This window comes from Anastrepha ludens, chromosome 6 (assembly GCF_028408465.1).
Source record: "Anastrepha ludens isolate Willacy chromosome 6, idAnaLude1.1, whole genome shotgun sequence".
Taxonomy (NCBI): Eukaryota; Metazoa; Arthropoda; class Insecta; order Diptera; family Tephritidae; genus Anastrepha; species Anastrepha ludens.
The window spans coordinates 78,749,057-78,771,619 of NC_071502.1; the positions used below are offsets into that span (position 1 = coordinate 78,749,057).

Sequence of the window (22,563 nt, forward strand, 5' to 3'; positions counted from 1 at the left end):
GTGGCGAATGGGAAAAAGGAGCCAACCAAACTGCATATATGGAGATACTGAGTATGATGATGTGGAACACACCTTCATTAAATGCGAGAGGTGGAACTTAGAGAGAACAGGTCTGCAGCGAGCTATTGGTGTATTTACACCTGAAGAAATTATCGAGAAAATGATGATAGACGAAGAAAAATGGAATGCCGCCGCAAATTTTGTGGAGGATATTATTCGAAAAAAGAAGCGCAAAATGGAAAGCTATGCTGAAGAGCATTGAGCATAGGTTTCTCAAAACAGGCGACCGGGGTGGAGGGAAAAATCCAAGAGAAGAGGAGGGATATTTTTAGTGGAATCACCACACACGTAGTAGCGACGGTTACTATATGGTGCGAAGGAATTTTTAACCCAACCTCACCGCCAAAAACAAAAAAAAAAAACTACGCTTGTGTAACGTAATATTTAGCATGTATGGGCAAATAGCGAGAATACAGAGGCCTATAAGCTCGCCTTCTCGTGCGGGTTGACGAGAAAACGGCATCGATAAGTTTCAAATGAGATGGGATAACTCTACAAAAGGACGTTGGGCGCACAAATGCATTCCCAACCATAAACTTGGGCTAATGAGGCCACATAGAAAATCGGGCGTTTACCTGAACCAATACATGAGTGGTCATGGCTTACTTCACCCGAAACATTTGTTCAACATAGTAAGCATTCGTTCAACGCAGCAGATTCTGAAGAAATGTCTGGTTTATTGAGGAAGAGGACTTCCATGGTATTTTTTGTATTTGTTTACTTACCGTCAATGTTACCACATTCAGAAACATATTCTGCTATTCTTAACTTGTTTGTTCGAATTTCGAAGCTCCCTACGCTTTTGCATGCTTTTATTGGATATTTCATTCTATCGGGATAACAATAATTTTGTCTACGGACTCACTTTTCCCCCCCTCATACTAAAATCTAAGAAAATGGAAATATTCTTTTATTTTTAACCAAAAGTAAAAACCACCCTAATTTGTATGAGCCTGTCGCTAACTATGAGTAAGAACCATCCGCAAAAATATTTTTCCATTACCACTTATGAGTAAAATTTACTTACATCGCTAGTTGCAGCAGTGATGCTATTATTAAATTATATGAAAGGTATGGGTTAAATTTTTCAAGGTTAGTATTCTAGGGTTACAGAAATCAATCCAATTAGATCTCGCAGCCGACCGCCGTAGCCGAATGGGTTGGAGCGAGACTATCATTCGGAGTCCATAGGTTCGAATCTCCGTAGATTTTTTTCTAATAGCGATCGTATGCAGGCAAACTTCCGAGTGTATTTCTGCCATAAAAAGCCCATTTGCCGTTCGGAGTCGGCTTAAAACTGTAGGTCCCTCCATTTGTGGAACAACATCAAGACGCATACCACAAATAGGAGGAGAAGCTCGACCAAACACCTAAGAGAAGTCTACGCACAATTATTATTATTATTTTACTTAGATCTCGCTGGAGTCGATATATTTATAGAAATTTTATTAGCTTATAGTATCAGGGTTTCGTTATGCCTTTTGCAGACTTCAAAACTCTGTAACATTTTATCGATTTCGTTCCCACGTGAATACGGTATGTAATTTGAAAGAGCAGTTATGCATATACGACGGGGCAGCTCCTCTATACTCGGGCATACTTTTGGCATAACCTGAACTATAACGCCCAAAATCACAAAATCATGAATTGCATGTCGATCTCGATGAAAGTATTCCGTTTAGCCCAAGAGGAAGTGTAATACATCTTTTTCAGGGGATATATGAGAGGGGATTTCTGTAACATTGTTATTGGAATTTTGTAGAAATTTTTTACATATATATACATTTTTCTTATCTAAAACAGGAGATATCCAAATGCGTAGTCAAAGAGGCACAATTCCAGATTATTTTTCTGTCCGTAGGTTTGGCTCCAAAAACAATTAGACTTTCCTATTTAGTTATAATAGAATTGTTTCTAGTTTTTGTACAGATTATTTATACACTCGCACTATAGATAAATACATAGTGAATATGGTAGGTGAGGACATGCATATATGCGGCTATAACTTCGCGAAACCATTATTTACCTTTTCCCTCTTTTTCAGAATCTCTAATTTTCTTAAGAGTGCTGGTTCATTCTTTCATAAAGTTTGCCGTAATTTGGAAGAATTTGGATGAACGTTCTGATATTGTCCGACCTGCAGAATTTATTTCACAGGCGCAAGCGATCACTAATAAGGACCTTTTAAATCAATGAGGGCCCTTGCGAGGAAGCTTTATGTTTCTGAAAGTCTTATCCGTCGAATTGTCCATGACGATCTCCGGTATAAATCCTACATTAAGCGCAGTAAACAGTTTATGTCGAAGTAAGCAGGAGAACAGCGAGTTATCCGATCAAAGTGCCTGAGATATACGGGTTTTTTCTGGCGAAACAAATTTTTACCCAACCCAAAATGACAGGTGGCTCGAAACATCTACTGATGGAATTATCATTGCCCGCAAATGCCATCTCTTAATGAGATGGTGAAATATTTCCGCATCCATTTCAAATGGCAAGTCAAATCAGAAAAGTGACATACCACGGAATTGTAAGGCAGACAAATTAGCGAGAGAGAGCACTACCACTCGCCTCCCTCTTGATATGGAGATTGTAGGTTTACACCTCTCAACCTCTACAGACTGCATGGCGCAAGTAACATTGTCACGCCAGCCAACATGAGATGGTTTGATAGTCTGACATGTAATGCTATAAAAAGATGTTGGTCAAAATATGAAGTCAGGCGCTCAAAGATGCTACTTCATCGAACTATGAAAGAGGGTTCTATGTTAGTAGCTTTTATCACTGGGGACTATCTCCTAGGTCGGTATGCTCAAAGACTGAACGTACCTCATTTAACCTATTGCAGAAGCTGCAAGAATGAGGAGGAGGAAGGATCCGTTAGACACTTTCTATGTTATTGTCCCGCGTGGCATGTCACTAGGTTTGATAATTTAGCTCATCGTTTCTAAATAATACTGATGACCTTATCTATATAAGTGTCAGCCAGATCAATCCACTTTGCACTTAAAGCAAAATGGTTTCGCGTGGAGTAGCAGATAAACTGCTACTGTGGTATCACAATGGATCAGAAACGGTCTAAGTGAGTTGGTTTATATACCGACTGCCACTTCTAATGCTAACTAGTTTTATTCTCAAGCTGTCCTCAAATACCGTACGCACCCTATATGAAACGTTTTAAGTCAGAGAGCGAGAAAACAGGTTTGCATACTCAGAGAAGAATGATGGAATTACCGTTTTTTTTTTTTGAGATTTAAGGCAAATTCTAATTAGACTAAAAATGCATCCATTCCGGTTATGTTATGCTAACAAGCGGAACTGCGGATAACCTCTGCAAGTAAAGTAAAATAAAGTAAAAACAAAAATTCAAAGTGGCTCCTCAATTATTCGTACTGCGAATCCCAATTACGTAACTCAGATTCTCCCACACTGAGTATAGAGAAATAGTTTTGTACTTTATCAATAAAAATCTACACACTTATTTGTATTTGCTATAATTCTTCTTCAAATTCCCGATAGTGTCATATATACATCAAATATATATATAACTGTAAAGTCACATCGCACCCCTCTCCTTTTCGCCTCATCTAGAACATTGCGCAGCATAATTTTTCGAATGAGGGGGCATCATGTGCCCTAGAATATGGAATATGTGAACTGAAGCAAATTTGGCAAAAGCGCAAAACCTTTTTACTGTCGACTCAGTTGGAATGCAAATAATGTGGTAGTATTTGGAAATTTGAATCAAAGAAATATGACTGATATTAAGGGCAGCGACCAACAGTTACGGCAGAATTGGAACAAACTTCACGCAATTTAAGATTTTTTACGCTATTTTATATGTACGTCAATCTTAACCCGTAACTTATTAGTAACATTTAGTCGGTCAGACTCCACAAAAATTTCCAATAATTACATTTTTCAAAGCTTTTAATTATTCCTCTGTTCGCAAAAAGTATTTTTAAGAATTATATTTGAAATAAATTGAGTTATTAGACAAGCAACAAATTTTGTTTTCTACTAAATGCTATTAAGTTTTGATAAATATAAAACTAAGTCTTGCCAACCTCCGTATCACCTTTCGTATAAAATATGTCCGTGGTACTAGTTATGGGTTAAGGATGCGTGAGTACTAATAATTTTTACGGTCATGTTAAAGAGCTCACTCAATGTTCACTGAAAGAGGCTAGAATTTTGCACTGGCTCATTTGTCTCATAATTTATATGACTATTTGATCAAAAACGGCAGCAACCCTTGTATATAGCTGATGTGGACCCCTGACTATTTCCTGTTTGACTTTCATAAATGAAACATTTTTTTGGAGATTGAAAGAAGTGATGCGACTGTTTTGGGAATAAGGGAATAAATGAATATCAGTAGATAATGAACGCGCTTTCACTTATTTGATAAATTCCGAAAAGTGGAAGATTGAACATTGTCATTTATGAATGAAAAATAATAGCTTTCAAATGACTGCCACGACTGGCTTTACAGTAGGCCATTCGATCAACCCAATTTTTAAGCACATTTTCGATTGTTTGGGCTCCAATTTCACGAATGGCAACTTCGATGTCGGGCTTTAAAGCATCAATCGTCTCTGGATGGTTCGCATAGCATTTAGCCTTAACGGCTCGCCACAAGAAATAGTCCAACGGGCTTAAATCACAGCTCCGAGGCGGCCAATTGATATCGGAATTTCGGCTGATTTTTCTGTTTTCAAAAACGGTTGAAACCAAATGTCGTCCATGTCATCCTCTTCAATTTTTGGAAACAAAAACTCGTTGAGCATGTCACGGTAACGCTCGCCATTTACTGTAACCGCGGCTCCTCGCTCATTTTCGAAAAAAATGGCCAGACCAAAAACCGCACCAAACAGTGACTCGTTGTGGATGCATTTGCTTCTCTACAGTAACGTGTGAATTTTCTGAGCCCCAAATCCGACAATTTAGCTTATTGACGTAGCCACCGATGTGAAAATCAGAAAAGAAGAAGAAGACACACCACTTTGGAAATATGTTTTCAATATTTCCCAATTTTGTTCAAGCGTAATGCGTCCCATTTCGTAAATGTCAAACCTTTAAGTAAATTATGAGCACATTTGACATGTCATTTGTGTTACCATTCTCAAAAAAATAGGTGGCTCAAAAAGCAAATGCTATATGACCCACCCTGTATAATTAATGTCATTTTTATTGCATAGCAAATCATCTTGTAATGACTTTCGATATTATCTTTACAAAAATCGGTAATTAAGTGAAATCTGTTGACCTCTCGCCGGTTTTATGACTATACTTAAAAAGCCAACAACGAGTGTTTGATGCTCAGAACTTTGTTACTTTGTCAGCAGTGACCGCTACAGAAAACTGATTATCTGTTTCAGAAGGCTTCCAATAAGCCGCTTAAGAGTTAAAATAGCAGCTCGAGTTTTTTATTTGATATAAAATTCAATGCTATACACACAATTTATGCACGATTGGCTAGTAACGAATTGTGGAGAAAAGTGGATTAAGGAATTCCTAAGATAGAACCAGAAACCATAAAATTGCTGCCCAAGAGAGTTGTGCTAATAAAATTAACACATGGGCTGAAAAGTCTCAGGACTAACACATAGATGGCACTAGTTTTATTGCATTCCCTCTTTTCCGGATAGTACTAACCTTAAAAAGACAACTGTTAAAATTCCATGATATTTTATTCATTAGTTCGTGAGTTTTTGTGCTAAGAGTGAAACAACTTTTGTTATTTTCAAAACAATGGATCAAAAAGAGTTTCGCGTTTTAATTTTGCACTGCTTCTTGATGGAAAAAAATACCGTTCAAGCAAAGCAATGGCTAGAAAAGTGTTATGGGGACTCCGCTCTGTCAGAAACAACAATAAAACGATGGTTTGCTGACTTGAACGTGGTCGTAAATTCGCAAAATCGTTTGAATGATCGAAAAGTTAAGTTGCGTGAGTTAGCTAATATCGTAAAAATATCAAAAACGAGTTAGCTTTACAATTCATTAGCATTTGACTATGAGAAATGCGGTTTCCTGGTTTGCTCACTGTTGATCAAAAACAAGAACGTGTTGATGGTTCTGAGTAGTGGCAAAACTAAAAGAATTAAACTTCAAATTGCTCCCACATTCACCGTATTCGCCAGATTTGTTTGGCTCCCAGGGACTACTACTGGCTGTTCGCAGGCCTAAAAAATGCTCGCCTGTAAGAAATTTCGCTCGATTGAAGGGGTCATCGCTGAAACTGAGATCAACTTTGAAGCCAAAGATAAATCGTTCTACAAAAGTGGTATTGAAATGTTAGAATGGGGCTGGAATGATTGCGTTGTTCTTTATGGAAGTTATGTTGAAGAATAAAGGCATTTTTGAACAAAAAAAAGCGCGTTATCTTTGTTACGCCCGGGACTTTTCAGCCCATGTGTTATGTTGTTTAAAGCACAGGAATGTTTTCTCTTTCATTTTTACTATGAGCATAATTAACTTTGTTCATTTAATTTCATTCTAAATATAAAGTTTAGAAGGTAATTGATATTTGTGGCAGAAGTTGTTGAATCTTTGTTTCGCTTTAATTATCGGTAACCCATAAATTCCAGATAAAAGCACAACAAATCCAACTCGGATTAAATTTGTATTTCTTATTTTTGTGTCTTATGAAAATAAAGTCCCCAAATATGTACATATGTACATAAATAGGCACCCATAGAATGTTTCGATTTGCACCGTATTTTTTGTATTTTGAAGCCAGTCTCTCTTGAACGGCTTTAACGATATAAATTACATGAAATTCGAAATTGGGCATTTCTGTGAGCCGAAAAATGTTAAATCATTAATTTTATTTTCAAATGGCAACAATGACAACAAAGAAATACCCGACCGATTGTTTTATGGAAAGGATAATAGAAAGACAAGAACTGGCTGATGACACAAAAACGCAAGCGACCCTATTAAAAGACCTTAGTCTTACTATGTACTATTATATAAACAAATAAATATGAAATATGACCCTCTAAAATTACGTTGATTCTGTCAAACTCATTGGGAGCCTACTAAAGGTACTGTGTTTTACGCAACCTTCTGTGTTTTCTCAATTACAGTAATAAATTATATTTTGGGCTAAATGGAAACCCGCCGTAGTTGAATGGGATAGTGCGTGATAACAATTTGGGAGAGCGTAGGTTCGGAACTCCGTGTATGAAACACCAAAAGTTTTTTCTAATAGCGGTCACCCTCGGCAGCTAATGGCAAATCTCCGAGTGTATTTCTTCCATGAAGAAGCTCCTCATAAAAACCCATTTGTCGTTTGAAGTAGGCCTAGAGGTCCCTCCATTTGTGGAGCAACATCAAGACGCACGCCACAAATATGAGGAGGAGCTGAAGCACCTAACCGGAGTGTAGGCGTCAATTATTATTATTTTGTTTTAATTTTAAATGGAAACCCAAAGAAAAAGTGGGTAAAAACCAAATTGTTCGTCTTGTAAAGGAACGAGCAACACACATACATATGCACTCGTTGTTGCACAATAACCGATCACGATTTGCAATACAAAAGTCAAATGTGGAATGTTTTGTAAACAAATCGTAAACTTAAATTTTACGACTTCATTAGTAGCAACGCTAATCGGGATAGCTTTATTAGGTCTGACTTGAAACGTGCTCTTGAACGTGTTAGCAATCGTGAAGCCCACTCCATTCATGTCTTCAAATAGTTTATAGAGTAGTAGGTCTTACACGAGTTTATGCACTCACGACCACATAAATGTCGGCTTATTTTGATCTTCATATTGTTGGTTTTGTATTTGTTCTGATCGCCACTGAAGGCAACTCAAAATACAACTCGAAATCGCCGGCTTCGTAGAGGTCCACAATGGTCGCAATGTGTGACTTCTGCGTGTACTAAACACTTACATACACATACGTATATACATACATGCATACATACACCCATACATACATATACACAAACATATATTTCATGTTTGTTGTTATTGAATGCTTACTTTTTAATGGCAAAAATTCGTGTTATTGTGCGCGGGAAGTTTTTCAATGATCTTGAACGTATTGTACATATTTATACTGGCTTAGACGATGGGCAGCTTAGCGATTCGAAACTCAGGCATTTGTTTTGGTTTTGCAATACACGCTAAAGCTGCTGCTGCTGCTGCTGTTGTTCTTTTACACCAGTACGAAGCGGAATTTTTTATGTCTATGCGAAAATGGTGAACTGCGAGTGGTTGAATCTGGTAATGTGTTATTGTGTCATTTGAGCCGATACAATTAGTGCACAACAAAATTCTATTTGCAATAAAAGATGTGAGAATTAATAGGACTATGAATAAGTTCGTTTCGGTTTTACAACAGATGGCGTAACTTGATTATTATTCCATCGATCCACATTTCCAAACATTCATTGGAGAGCTACTGTCGTAAGGCACAAACGTCAGTATAAGTTTTTTATTTGAAGCGTAAACAACAATATTTTTACCACACTTGAAAATGTCGAATTTCGTGCCAAATAATGTGTTTTTGCGGGGAATTCTTCTTCATTATTTTAATATGAAGAAAAAAGCAGCCGAAAGTCATCGTATCTTGGTGGAAGTTTATGGTGAGCATGCTCTATCTGAGCGAACGTGCCAGAAGTGGTTTGCACGCTTTAAAAGTGGTGATTTTGGCTTGGAAGACGAAGAACGCGAGGGTGCGCCGCCAAAGTTCATAGATACCGAATTGGAGGAATTGCTCGATCAAGATCCGGCTCAAACGCAAGAAGAGGTTGCAAAAACTTTGGGAGTTGATCAATCAACCATTTCCAAACGTTTAAAAGCCATGGGAATGATCCGAAAGGTAGGCCATTGGGTGCCGTATGAATTGAAGCCAAGAGACGTTGAACGCCGTTTTATGGCATGCGAACAACTGCTTCAACGGCACAAAAGAAAGGGTTTTTTGCATCGAATTGTGACTGGCGATGAAAAGTGGGTCCATTACGACAATCCAAAACGTCGGGCAACGTATGGATACCCTGGCCATGCTTCAACATCGACGTCGGCGCAGAATATTCATGGCCTGAAGGTTATGCTGTGTATCTGGTGGGACCAGCTGGGTGTTGTGTATTATGAGCTACTGAAACCGAATGAAACGATTACGGGGGATGTCTACCGACGACAATTGATGCGTTTGAGCCGAGCACTGCGAGAAAAACGGCCGCAATACGCCGATAGACACGACAAAGTTATTTTGCAACATGACAATGCTCGGCCACATGTTGCACAAGTGGTCAAAACATACTTAGAAACGCTCAAATGGGATGTCCTACCCCACCCGCTGTATAGTCCAGACCTTGCGCCATCCGATTACTATCTCTTCCGATCGATGCAACATGGCCTGGCTGACCAGCACTTCCGTAATTACGATGAAGTCAAAAAATGGATCGATTCGTGGATTGCGGCAAAACCGACCGAATTTTTCACAAAGGGAATCCGTGAATTGCCAGAAAGATGGGAAAAAGTAGTAGTAAGCGATGGACAATATTTTGAATATTAAATTTGTAACCATTTTACGTCAATAAAGTTTCAAATTTCGAAAAAAAACCGCACGAACTTATTCATAGTCCTATTATATTTCATATTTTACGCACCAATTCAAACGTACGGTGTGCAACACGAACATACACAGGCAAACGTTTTTTGACAAATATACGCCTGAGTTCTTGCTCGAAATATTTATTTGGTTCCTGGAAACAATTGGTGAAGCAAGTAAGCAAGAGGGGACACTAAGAGGCGCAAATGGAATCAGAAAAAAACGTTTTGTAAAGAATTGTAAATAAAGAAAAAAGTAACTGGGCACTTGCCCGCATTCGTGCATATGTACATGCATATGTATGCGTAATTGCTTGTAACAAAGTGCGAATACGAAACGCGGAAATCGTCGCTAAACGCTCGACGTGAATACATTTGTACACACATACATACACACCTATGTGATGCACATGCTTTGCCACCATCTCAACTACCACCGCAGATGCTGCGCCCGTGTAGCACAAACTGCACAAACAACATCAAAAGCATCGACATACCGTTAAAATGCGTCGCATTGCATTTTACTTTTGTGTCATTAGTTCTAAAATTTCTTTTAATTCTCTACAATTTTTGTACCACCTTATGTGAATTCATCTTTTATATTGGGCATTCCTTTTATTTTAGTAGCCTTTTCGAAGGCAATTACGTGGCAATACTAAAATTACACATCACAGACAGATGGGCGTCAGTTTACTGCATCCACCCGTAGCCTCTTCAAGCGATGTGCTGGCGCTTTTACCCATTAGCTACACACATACATATATGTCATAGAATATATGTGTGTGTGAGTGTAATTCTAAATATGTGAATATGCATATTCAATTCTTTTGTTATTATTGTTGTTGGCGCTACTGTTTCGGCCACTCATTAAACTTGCAATTTTATTTGGCGCATTTTTATTATTGGCATGTATTTTATTTTGGTATTTTTCAAATACATACCTACATTCCTACATGAAAATAAAGCGCAATTTTTAAGAGCATATTCGCATTTGCTGATTGTTGTGATTTCATTCACTACGCACTTGATGTGTAAACCTCAGCTGACTATACCACCAAGTACAGTGGTGAAAAGGACGCAAAACGGTATGCTAAATTTTATAAAATATAAAGAGCAGCCGAGTAGAGGGGAGGGCCACAAAATACCAACAAATGTGGACAAATGGGGCTGGTGGTGAATATATAGCCTATCCCTCCCAAATGGCAACCTCACCTTCACACGGAACTCCCCGTTTCAAAACTAACGAGCTTGTGACGCCCGCGTATAAGCGGTATATCCTAAACATCCCTGACAGAGGAAAAGATATTACAAAAAAAGCTTGCAGCACGTCGGGGGAATAAAGCCGGCATCTCAACACCTGAATCGGAGAAGTAGGCCGATAAGCTTACTTACTTACTTAGGTGGCCATAACAACCCGTTACCGAGTTACGGCCGACCTCACTAGCTCTCTCCAGGCGCCTCTCCTCCGCGCGCGCCTTCTCCAATTCTGTATACCAAGCGAGCATAGGGTTTCCTCCACTTGGTCTTTCCACCGGAGCAATGGTCTTCCTCTTCGTCGGCTCCCTTGGACTTCGCCCTCGAACACCTTCTTTGCTGGAGCTTCTTCATCCATACGCACGACATGCCCTAGCCAACGCAGGCGTTGGATGGCGATGCGTTGAACTACGTCAATGTCGGCGTAGAGCTCATACAGCTCGTGGTTCATTCTTGAACGGTAGTCTTCGCCAACGCGCACAGGACCGAAGATCTTACGAAGAACTTTTCTTTCTAACACCCCAAGAGCGGCTGCATCGCTTTGCACTACCCATGCCTCTGCGCCATAAAGCAACACGGGTATGATGAGCGTCTTGTAAAGTGTCAGTTTGGTCATGCGAGAGAGGGCCCGACTACTCAATTGCTTACTTAGCCAATAGTAACACCTATTAGGAAGAGTGATTCTCCGTTTGATCTCCAGGCTGATATCGTTGTTGCTGTTAACGGCGGTGCCAAGATAAATAAATTCTGGCACAACTTCGAAAGTATAAGTTGTCCGCAATGACGTGCGTTCCTACACGCCGTGTGTTCCGCGTTGTAGGTAACATATACTTCGTTTTACCCTCGTTCACTGCCAGACCCACTCGTGATGATTCCTTCTCGATAGCAGAAAACGCAGCCGTGACATCTCGCTTACAGCGGCCGATAATGTCAATGTCATCGGCGTACGCAAGGAGCTGGACACATTTGTAGAAAATAGTGCCGTTACGATGCACACCTGCTTTTCGGAGCACCCCTTCCATCACGAAGTTGAAGAGGTTGCATGACAGTGGATCGCCTTGTCTGAAACCTCGAACGGTACTGAATGGCTCGGAGAGGTTATTTCCTACCTTGACGGAGCTGGTTGTGTTGCTCAACGTCATTCTGCAAAGCCATATGAGCTTCGCTGGTATACCGAACTCAGACATGGTGGCGTACAGGCAATCCTTTATCGGGCTATCGAACGCAGCTTTATAGTCGACAAAGAGATGATGGGTGTCGACTTGCTTTTCATGGGTCTTTTCCAGGACTTGGCGTAATGTGAAAATCTGGTCGATGGTGGACTTACCACTTCTGGCAAACGGCTTAAGTCTTCCACATAGGACGCCAGGCAGGACCTTGTAGGCGATGGTTAGAAGACTGATGCCCCGGTAGTTGGTGCAGATCGTCGGGTCCCCCTTCTTCAGTACAGGACAAAGGACACTGAGATTCCAATCGTCGGGCATGCTTTCTGCTAGCCATATTTTGCAGAATAGCTGATGCATGCTCCCTATCAGCACATCGCCGCCAGTCTTGAACAATTCAGCGGGCAAGCCGTCAGCGCCAGCCGCTGAATGGCAACTCTGACTTCGGCATGACTAGGTGGTGGAACGTCCAAATTATCGTCGATTGGCGGTATCGGGTCATCTTCTACAGGCCGATAAGCTGTCAATCTTAAACTCAAATCTATCAACGAAACCACAACAAATGTGGCCTTTTGTGCCCTCGTGGAACCATAGGAACTTATATAGTCAGAACTATTAGTCTTCAAAAGAGTGATGCGTTGGTCTGTTTTAGTTAAGAAGCCCGATTTTTTTTTTGTATTCAAACTTACAAGTTATAAACCTTGGACAGCTAAAGTTTTGATACCTGAAACAAGTTTGTTTTATGCAGAGCAAAAGTTACTTCTATGACAATGTCACATTGTAAACTTATAACCTTATGCATTTACATAATTGTGCAACATTTGAGTTCATTTCGATATACAGTCGACTCTCGTTAATTCAAACCTGCGATATTTCGAGCCCCTCATTAATTCAAAGTTATCACGAGTCCCCTACAAAATCTCTTTATATTTCGAACTAATATATATCCATACAATTTTATGCACTCGGTAATTCGAACGAAAAAAACATTATATGGTCAAACACTCAACAATTCAGATTTGCAAATTTTCTTGGTGTGTTAGTAAGAACTTCGAATTTTGGGACCTCCCTGACAATACCTTTACTGTGCCTGTGCCTGTCCAGGTTTAGCCAGAACAATTCTTCGCTCTTTCGGTAAGCCTTTCTTACAGCAAATTAATGACATCTTAGACATAGAGCTAAACAATTAACTGTTATTTTGGATCTCACTGTTTGTATGTCATGAAATGGACATAAAAGTGGTAGTAAAACGTCGCTAGTCGCTAATTAAAAATATTCCAGTAGAAACACTCAACTACTTCAACAACAACAACAACTCCTTCTATTTTAGCCAAACAATTTGTAAAGTCTCCCACTGTGTGCCGTCGCGCATTGACTAGTTCGATTCTCTAGAAAGTCAATACGTATGATACATAGCTACAATGCATGTATGTATATATATGTAAATGTTTATTTGCCAACATGTTCAGGATTTTATTCGCACAATTATTTGTACGCAACTAACCATGCACTATATATTATATGTATGTAGGTATTTGGTTGTAAATTAGTTGTTGTCACGAAAATAGATTTGCGGCTGGTTTTGTTGACACGTTTTAGTTGGGCGTCTGAATCGATTCTTTTTGGTCTGGTGAACAGTAAAGGCGCAAAAATGTGCATTCGTCATGACGAGTTGGTAAAATGGTTTTGCATACCAATGAAATATGTAATATTTTGATGAGCAATCCTAATTTAAATTTGAATTTTAATATGATTTACAAAAACATGCAATGCTGCTGATTTAAATATACAAGTTAACACGCTGCGGTACCCAACATATTGCATTCCCACACCTTACCGATACACGTGCCGCTGCATCAGCATAATCGCTGTTATTCTATAGGACAACCCAACACCCTAAGTCAAGGCCAGTTACATATCAGGTACCACGTACTAATGCTAACGCACTAAGAACGGAGCCAGACGCAGCGTCAGCAAATTATGTTTCACACGATTGTGAAATACTTGCACATGCCACCAGTGCATGCCAACCGTGGGAAGTTAGGGGCGGAGCCAGCATACCAAGACGCGGCGCACCTGAAGGCAGCGGAACGACCCAAACCTATAAAGGCCTGCAGCGCACATCAAGGGGGCAGTTGCGTAGTGGACATTAACCGTAGCTTGTAACATTTACCTTTGTAGTAAATAAACCTTGTAAATTCTAACTTTGATCCTTTAGTGTTTCATTGCAGGGCAAGTTGGCCCTTTAATTTTTTTGAGTGTATTGGACTGAAAGTCCTTTTCTGGCGCCCGAGCAGGGACCAGTAGTGAAGTGACAAAATAAGTTGGAATTAGCTAAGAGCTAGAAAATAAAGTGAAAAGAGTCGCTAAAATTAAAAAAAAAAATGTTTAAAAAAGTGTAAAAGCTAAAAAAGCTACAAAAATAAGTGAAAGAAAAAAAGTTACAAATAAAAAAGAGAAGAAAAATTTAATAAAGAGTGTAATACAATTTTTAAACAGCCAAGGGCTACGAAAGTGAAAGTGGAAAAAAGGTTCTAAGGGAAAATAAAAATAAATTCTCCTTTAAATAGCCAAGAGCTACAAAAGTGAAAGTGGAAAATAGTCGAACAGCCAAGGGCTAGAAAATCAAAGTTTTAATGCTAACAGAGATTCTGTAAGTAACCGCTATATATTTTTTCTCTTCTCGTCTTAGCTTTTCCAGGATGGATTCACTCCAAGTTACGGTGACGAATTTGACGGGTGCAGTGAATGCACTCATGGAACAACTAAATGGTTTAGAGAGGCGTGTATCGTGCTTGGACACACTCCAAAGCCGGGTCGCTTCGATAGAAGCTGCTACTCCTGCTCAAAGTACGGTGGAAGCTCACGTTCAACCCCGAGCTCCAACAACTGAGGAGGAGCTAAGAGATATCTCGAGGCTTCCTGACTCCGTAAAGGAGTTACAAATTTTCAATGGCAACCCAACAATGTTTGTATCATGGGTGCACGCTGTTGAAAGCATCCTTACCGATTTCGAGCCGGTAAAGAGTAAGCCAATCTATCGTGCAATCTTACAGCACATTCGCCAAAAAATACGAGGGCCCGCCGATACTGCCCTCATATCGTATAGCATTTTTGACACTGACTGGGCCGCCATGAAGGAGTGTCTATCGCTCCATTATGCAGACAAACGAGACATCTGCACCTTGGAGTACCAACTCCACCAACTCTCTCAAAAGAATTCACGGCTCGATGATTTCTACGGAGCCGTGAATCACCAATTTGCGTTGATTATCAACAAACTTAAAACTGAGAATTATTCTCAGGAAACAGTGCGTGTACTTATAGACACGTACAGAAACCGCGCATTGGATGTTTTTATCCGCGGGTTGAATGGGGATCTTTCGAAGATGCTCCTGGTTCAGCGCCCAAAAACTCTACCCGAGGCATATTCAAGGTGCCTCGAAATACAAAATACAAACCTAAGGAATTACACAGTGCATTCTCCGCGATTCAATAATCGCATCGTCGCACCTATGAATACGATGCCAGAACGCATGCATGGCCTAGAGGGCAATAAAGCACCCCCGCTACCACCAAGGATAACCTATCGTCCCCAAGAGCGACGATATCCCTTTGAAAATCGAGGTGGATACACTGTACCTAAACGAGATCCTCCAACAACCTCTCAGTCACCCGTCGAGAAAATGGACATAGACCAATCTGTCCAAACACGTAGAATAAATTACATGAATAGGCCAAATCCCTTTAAGCGGGGTGCAAGGTCAGACAACCTTCCGCGGAAACAGCAAAAGCTGTTCAATATAGAAACAGAAAACACCAAGGACGAAGTGAATAACCATGTAGCGGATACACAAGACGCACAGGAGGAGAATTTTTTATCCGACGGGCATCTAGCATACCTTACATAGAGTATGTACTACCAGACGGCCGCACCCTAGATTTTCTGATCGACACTGGTGCCAACAAAAATTTTATTAGCCGAACGGTCGTAAGGCAAGGCAATCCAGTCGACAATCCCTTTTCCGTTAGATCAGCTGGCGGAAATATTACCATAAAAGAGAAAATTAATTTAAACCTATTTAAGGACGTAGGTAATGACTCCGAGACAACCTTCTTTGTACTCCCAGGATTGACGTCATTTGACGGAATCATAGGAGACGACACACTTAGGGATATAGGCGCTATAGTTGATAGGAAATCGAACATCCTAGCCGTAAACAAATACAAAATTCCATTGAAAGCCCGAATGTCCACGCAGGTGAATTATACGTTGTCTAAGGATCTCCCACTTCAAACAGAAGGGAAAGTGCGTAACCTTATTGGTAAATTTAGCAATCTTTTCTTACCCCTAAATGGAAAGGAACTAGTGGACACTTGTGTACGCGCTGAAATCAAGACAACAACTCATGAACCTATTTATAGCAAAAGCTACCCGTATCCATCTTGTATGAGAGAGGAGGTCGACCGACAAGTGAACGAGTTGTTGGAAGAAGGAGTTATTCGACCATCCAGAAGCCCATATAACTCTCCTATTTGGGTGGTGCCTAAAAAACCTAAGCCAAATGGAGAGAAACAGTACCGTATGGTGATAGATTACAAAAGGCTTAACGCCGTAACTATCCCCGACACCTACCCTATTCCTGATATAAACGCTACCTTGTGTAGCCTTGGTAACTCTCGATACTTCACAACCATTGACTTGACTTCTGGGTTCCACCAAATCCCTATGAAAGAATCCGACGTACCGAAAACTGCCTTCTCAACGATGAACGGAAAGTATGAGTTTTTGAGATTGCCTTTCGGCCTTAAAAACGCGCCGGCCATTTTTCAACGCATGATCGACGACGTATTGAAACAATTCATTGGCAAAATCTGCTACGTCTATATAGACGATATCATTGTGTTCGGCAAGGATGTTGACGATCATTTGAAGAATGTTGAAATGGTATTTTCCCAATTACTACAATCCAACCTTAAAGTGAATTTAGAAAAAACGTGTTTCCTGCAGACAGAGGTCGAATTCTTGGGATATATCATCACTCCCGAAGGAGTTCGTCCTGACCCAAAAAAGGTCGAGGCCATGAACTCGATCTTGCCACCATGCAATTTAAAAGATTTAAAAAGTTTTCTGGGAATGACCTCCTACTATCGAAAGTTCATCCGGGACTATGCAAAAATAGCTAAGCCCCTAACAAACCTAACGCGCGGGCAAAATGCACAAATAAGGGCAAATGCATCAAGGAAAGTAGCAATACAACTTGACAGCGCGGCCTCACAAGCTTTTACTGATCTAAAACGTATGCTAACCTCCGCTGATGTTCTGGCATTTCCTGATTTTGGCAATCCATTTAACCTAACCACTGACGCATCAAACTACGCAATTGGTGCAGTCCTGTCCCAGGGAGATATAGGTACAGACAAACCAATCGCATACATTTCTCGTTCGCTGAACAAGGCTGAGGAAAACTACGCCACCAATGAAAAAGAAATGTTAGCTATTGTTTGGGCATTGGACAACTTGAGGTCGTATCTGTACGGTGCCAAAAAGATAAGGATATATACTGATCATCAACCCTTAACCTTTGCCTTAAGCTGTCGCAATTATAACGCCAAGCTTAAACGATGGAAAGCAAGGATTGAGGAGTATAATTGCGAACTAATCTATAAACCGGGAAAATCGAACTTGGTTGCCGATGCTCTTTCTCGCCTCAAAACCGAGTGTAACATATTGAATGAGTCTGTTGTCGCTCAACCTCCATCTGTATCGGGTCAAGAGCCTACAACAAGTGCAGAACCGGAAATCGACGCGACCTCCGAAGGCACGATGCACTCAGCCGATCAAGACAGCTCAGACCTAGTACCACATGTGGAGGCCCCCCTTAACGTGTTTCGAAACCAGATTATTTTTAGAAATGGAGATCGCCCTCGATGCCTCGAACATCCTTATCCAGGCTACAGTAGATACTACGTTTCATTTCCTGAATCCGATGTCAACGCACTGGTTAATATCTTACGGGAGTGCCTCAACCCGAACGTAATAAATGGAATTAAAATTCCCGAAGAACACCTCGCCGCACTGCAGGACACATATGTTAATAACTTCCGGAGATACAGAATCAGGATAACACAGCGATTAGTAGAAGATGTTACAATTCCTGACAGTATATATGAAATAATCGAGAAAGAGCATAGACGAGCCCATAGAAACCCTCGCGAGAATAAAATACAGATACTTGAACAATTTTACTTTCCTTCAATGTCCAGACAGATCAGAGACTATGTCAAGCAATGCGATACTTGCAAACTAAACAAATACGACAGGCATCCCTCGAAACCGTTCCTTCAACAGACGCCTGTACCTAGTTATCCCTGCGAAATTCTGCACATCGATATTTTTGAGATGGAGAAGCAGAAATATCTTAGCGCAATCGACAAATTTACGAAATTTGCTAAATTATTCCCAATAAAAAATAAATCTTCAATTCACATTCGGAGGAAGCTTACTGTTCTCCTGCACTATTTTTCCGTGCCAAAAATGCTAGTTATGGACAATGAAAGGGGATTTTTAACCCCTCTTGTCCTAAACTATATCCGATCACTAGGTATAGAGGTTTATCAAACCCCAACACAAAGAAGTGAAAGTAATGGTCAGGTTGAGCGTTTACACTCAACATTGATAGAAATGTACCGCTGTATTTCGGTTGAGTTTAGCCGGCTCACCCCTAAAGAACGCATTTCAATTGCTGTAGACAGGTATAACAACACCGTTCACTCCGTTATCAAGCGAAAACCGGCGGACATATTTCTCAACCGGACCTCAAGAATAAACTATCAGGGTTTGGTAAATTTCAGGGAAAAAACCATGGAGGATATAAAAGCTCTATTAGAAAGGGAGCAAGAGGTCAGAAACGCGAGGTTGAACACCAAACGCACCCCTCCGCGTTCTTTCGATACCGGAGATGAGGTGTTCATTTCAAACAAACAAATTAAGGCCAAACAAAAGCCATTATATAAAAAAGAAACGATTGAAGAAAATCGAAACGCAACAATACTAACGCAAACAGGAAAAAAGTTCCACAAGGCGGATGTAAAAAACATCTAAAGATAACATTGGTCACAAGGCAAATCTTATGCTTAGATTCTCTGGCCCCAGGGTATGGGTGCAAATTTTTTGCAGCCGATGTAGTCAGATGTTGGTTCAATTCCAAATAACTCGATGGTTCGAATGATTGCAATCGGTGTGGTTCAACTCCACCACGAGGTCTATGCTTTAATTGACGTGAAGCCACTCGTGCCATGAGTAGGCCATTTGCAACTATCAACGCTTATGGCTAAAAGGGATCAACGCGAGCCTTCCAATGTCAGCTGAGAGAAACGCCTACATTCCGATGCAAAATTACGCAACTAAGTTGTACACAAACACCTAAAAGGTGCAAAGAAAAAGAAAAAACAAAAAACAAAAAGAATGCTACCAAAAAATTACTAAATCACTAAGCATTAAAGTATGAGATACCATTGGTCAAAGGGTTAATAAGAAGCTTAAGATCAGTAGAATTCGGAGGTACGAATGCAAGCGTTAACGCGCCTGTAGCCGTTGAAGTTATAGTGGTTCAATTCCATTTTTCTCACTGGTGTGTGGTAACCGATGCGGAGGGGTTCAATTCCCCCAAAATGATCTTCTGCTTACTTGCGTGAAGTCATCCGTGCCATGAGTAGGTCGCTTGCAATCATAAACGCTTGCGACTAAAAGGGATCAACGCGGACCTTCCATAGTCAAGTTAATACCCATATTCCAATGCAAAAATTTAAAACACAATTTTTTTTACAACAAATAAAGATGGGTCCAAAAATATGGAAAAGGAAACATGCGCAAAAGGCAAAAAAAAAAAAAAAAAAAAAAAAAATATATAAATAAAAAAGCAAAAAGAAAAAATTTAAATTAAATACTAATATAAAAAAAAATATAAAAAAAAAGAAAAAAGAAAAAATTTTAATTAAATTTACTAACAAATTAACTAATTAACAATTTGAAATTTTTTCATAACCAACTAACAATTTTAAACCTTTTGATAACTAAAATAACACTAATCGAGCTTAAAGCAACTTGCAACCAATTTAACCAACTACTTCACTACTGGGTTCCCAACTAACGAAAATAGAAAAACCTTTTTTAACACAATAGACTTCACCAGCTTTTACTAATTCACCCTCCACTGCGCAACTCAAAACTAGGATAAGTCCCTAGAATAAGGAGTAGACACTAAGTTCGCATACTCTTAAGAAATTTACTGTTCGAATGAGATATTTGAAATAGAAATAGAAATAGAATAGCTTAGTAAAGTAGACACTAAGATGATAATTTTGTTCGAATGAATTATTTGAAATTCCATAGAATAGCTTAGTAAAATAGGCACTAAGATAATAATTTTCCATTTTTTATGTAAGCAAACAATTTACTAACATTACTATAATTCATAGCATCTGCCTCTGCGCAACTGCGCACTCTTATGAGATATTTGAAATAGGCTCACCATTGGCCACTATACGAGATGGGTACGGCTGGATCATCGATGGACACTTTAAGCTCATTCACGTTATAGATCTAGAGCGTTATGACTTGACAACGAATCAACTGGAACATTTACTAACCAACCTCAATGAAACAACAACAACCACAGAAGTACTGCTGTTCCAACTAAACAGAATTCGCACACACTTGGATGAACTGAGAGGGCACAAACTTGCGAGATCGAAGCGATCCATCAATTGGATAGGGTCTGCCTGGAAATGGATAGCTGGGTCACCAGATGCGCTCGACTGGGATAAGGTCCTTAACAACGAAAACTCCCTTAACCAAAATAGTAACAGGCAATACAAGGTAAACAATGCAATTTTCAAAAAAACTAACGAAGTATTGCAGAAGCTAAACAGCGTTGTGACGATCACAAATGACGTCGTCGATCGAAGAACCAGGGAAAGGCTCGAGCAGGATGTCCAAAACAAGATAGCTATTCTGAAGGAAGACGTGAACGAGCTGATACGCGCCTGCCAAATGGCTAAGGCGGGCATCGTCAATAGCAATCTCTTAAGCAAGGAAGAAGTTAACCAGCTTGTTGGCGAGATTGACATCCTTCCATACAGTAATGCCATTGAAGCCATCGAGTATAGCAAACCTTCGATCTACACCAACAACACGCTATTGCTGTACGTGTTATCTCTGCCTAAGGTCACGGAGGAAAGATTCAACCACCTTATCACACGAGCTAATGTCCAGAAGGGCCATCGGATAGAATTGGCGTACAAAACTATCCTTATAAGCAAACAGGAGACGTTTGGCATAAGGGGAGACTGTTTGCACCTATCCTCAGCAATGGTATGTGAAAAGAAATCCTTGGACTTGCTACCGGAGGCTGGTTGTTTGGCTCGTCTCCTCAAGGGCGGAGAAACAAGTTGTCCTTACTTGACAAGCAACGCATCTACCGTCGAAGTAATCAAAGATGATACTATTTTCCTAAACAATTTCGTTGGCAACATAAGTTCAGGTAAAACCACTACTAATCTTAACGGTTCCTATATTCTCCGTGTAGACAACGAGACGGTAGTAATCAACAACCAAACATACTCAAGCATTACCACCTCAGGAGTTCAGGTGCTCCCACCAATCCTAACTAGCGTCACAAACCGCACAATGGCTATAAACCTCGATCTGGTACATGGAATGGCAATTGACAACTTGCAAATATTGAAGCACCTTAAATCTGAGACGAATTGGTTCATATTATCCGAGGGATCGGGACTACTGTTACTTATGGTGATAATTTGGTTTATCTGGAGGAAGCTCACAGCAAGGATCCACTTACCCGAAATAAAAATCGAGAACCAACTTAGTCGAAGGATCGAGAAACGTCCTTCGTCACCTAATCTGCGGGACGCAGATATTTAAAGGGGGAGGAGTTAACACGCTGCGGTACCCAACATATTGCATTCCCACACCTTACCGATACACGTGCCGCTGCATCAGCATAATCGCTGTTATTCTATAGGACAACCCAACACCCTAAGTCAAGGCCAGTTACATATCAGGTACCACGTACTAATGCTAACGCACTAAGAACGGAGCCAGACGCAGCGTCAGCAAATTATGTTTCACACGATTGTGAAATACTTGCACATGCCACCAGTGCATGCCAACCGTGGGAAGTTAGGGGCGGAGCCAGCATACCAAGACGCGGCGCACCTGAAGGCAGCGGAACGACCCAAACCTATAAAGGCCTGCAGCGCACATCAAGGGGGCAGTTGCGTAGTGGACATTAACCGTAGCTTGTAACATTTACCTTTGTAGTAAATAAACCTTGTAAATTCTAACTTTGATCCTTTAGTGTTTCATTGCAGGGCAAGTTGGCCCTTTAATTTTTTTGAGTGTATTGGACTGAAAGTCCTTTTCTTACATATATGTGTGGGTATGTATGTACTTACAGTAAAGCGTTAATTATTTTGCTGTTTTATTTAGAATTGTGACT

The 22,563-nt window shown here is 40.2% G+C and overlaps 1 protein-coding gene across 1 annotated transcript in view; it reads right to left on the reverse strand.

The window, feature by feature from the left end:
• LOC128866627 (uncharacterized) overlaps window positions 1-22,563 on the reverse strand; it is a 103,189-nt gene that overhangs the window by 43,669 nt on the left and 36,957 nt on the right. The window lies entirely within an intron of this gene.